The sequence below is a fragment of the Sparus aurata genome, chromosome 13, assembly GCF_900880675.1.
Source record: "Sparus aurata chromosome 13, fSpaAur1.1, whole genome shotgun sequence".
Classification (NCBI taxonomy): Eukaryota; Metazoa; Chordata; class Actinopteri; order Spariformes; family Sparidae; genus Sparus; species Sparus aurata.
The window spans coordinates 4127109-4129237 of NC_044199.1; positions in this window are offsets into that span (position 1 = coordinate 4127109).

A 2129-nucleotide genomic window follows, 5' to 3' on the forward strand; every position below is an offset into this window, starting at 1 on the left:
CTGTGACAAAGAGCCGAGCCGGATGACAACAGCTTCAATTTGTGCGCCACATTTAATTGTCGTGTCGGTAACAGCATTGTAACGATGGAAATAGTAATTAGTTAGATTACCCGTTACTGAAAAAAAAAACGCCGTTAGTAATGCCGTTTTTTGTTTTTTACGCCATTATTCCATCACTGGATAGCCATTCTTCATACCTTACCTTACAATACCTTCTTACCTTTTTAATTATTTTGTTAATTTTTGCTATTGTTTTTGTCTTTTGTAATATTCTATTGTTTGGCTGCTGGGAGAGACAAATTTCCCCGTTTGCAGCACATTAAAGGATTTCTGATTCTGATTCTGAGTGTTAAAATCATTGTATTTTATCATGTTGGTCAGCCACAGACCTGCATTCTCTTTTTCTAGATCACAAAAAAAAATAAAACACAAAAAAATCAAAACATATACCTGCTGTTTTTGTCATGATATGAAGTTGAATTATCTGTATCATTTTGATGTTTAGAGCTTTTTCTTGAGCTCACAGTGAGTACATCAATACACTGACACACTTCAGTGGAACATGATCATCACTGAACAGGAAAAGTAATCAGTCTGTACCTGAATTCTCTCTCTGCAGCAGCTCCACGTGAACATTGAGCTCCACCACCATGTCTCTCAGTGCCCTCAGCTCCGTCCAGATGTCAGGGTAGGTTTGCTTTGTGGTCTGTTCAGTCGATTCCTCAGCTGCATCCTTTGGATCTGTGTTCTGGTTGATCTCAGCCACCTCACCGAGGCCTCCAGCCTCCCCCTGAGCCCCTGATCCACACAGACCGAGCAGCAACAACAGCAAACCAACAACAACCCTCATCGTCTCCACAAAGGTACAGTGGTAGAGTGGGTCTGTCTTATATCGTCTCCAAACTTCAGCTGGCTGAACGAATGGGAAAAACAACAAGTGTTTCTTGTTTGACAGTTTGATTCAAGGCCTCAGATTATTCAATATGTTCTCTGTGCTGGTGAGAAAATACAAGCTGCTACAGGCTGGAGGAACACTTTAACTGTGACACCCTCTCATGTAGTCACAACTGTGTCAACACTGTGTTTATTAATACACACACATGTACATGTCTTCACTGAGTCTCTCTTCTGAGCTCATTCTTTTACAAATGTTCTAAATTAATATGAAAATCATGCTTGGATTGAGCACTGTGATCGTCCTGAGAGTGGGTCAGGGGTCAAAAAGTCAAGGGTCAGATCTTCATTCATTTTTATGCTGAATCGCACAAAATGCCAGTTTTCTACATGATGTTGCATCAATTCCTCCACTTCTTCTTACTTTCTATCATCAGTTTGTTTCCTTCAATGTTGTTTGTTGCTTTTATTGTCTTTAACTAGAAAATCTGAATCTTAAATCTTCGTGGTGAGTTATGAAATGCACAATTTTTATCAATGCAGATATTAATGCACAGTAAACACAGTTTCTCATTCATATTTTCATCAGGAAGACTTTAATGCATATTGACAAGTTTGCATTTGTAGAAACGGAGGTGGATTACGAGCAGGACAACAATAGATGTCACTTTCACTGCAACATGTCTATGCATGTAACATCAGGCATGAAAACGGGTCAGGGGTGAAAAAGGTGAGAAGGATACGTTCGGGGTCATGCTCCCCCGGAAGAAATTTTTTGAATATTTCATATTTAAACATCAATCTGATGCATTTTTTAAGCAAAATCAAGCAGAATTACAAGACAGTGAATGTATCTATACATACATCTATCTATACATTGTCACATTATGCTATATAAGAAATGAGACTGACAACCTCTCTCATGACATGCGCAATCTGCCGCAAAGAGTGTGTTTTGACAAGACCAACATGGGTTTAGAAAAAGTTGCTGTCTCTCTGCGTGGAAGAAAGGTGCTGGCAACACGTGTTGATGCTGTGACCTGCACCTTCTTCCTGTGCACTTCTGTTTGACAGTGTGCCTGCAGTGCATGGCTGCCCTTGTTTGCATAGTTAATAGCTGTTTTTATACTGGGCAGCAAGCCACCAATTCATCTGTCCTTTTTGTCGATGACATGCACTGATGTGCGACCCACAGCCGAGGAATTTTAAAACCAGAAAACAGCTGATCACAGCAG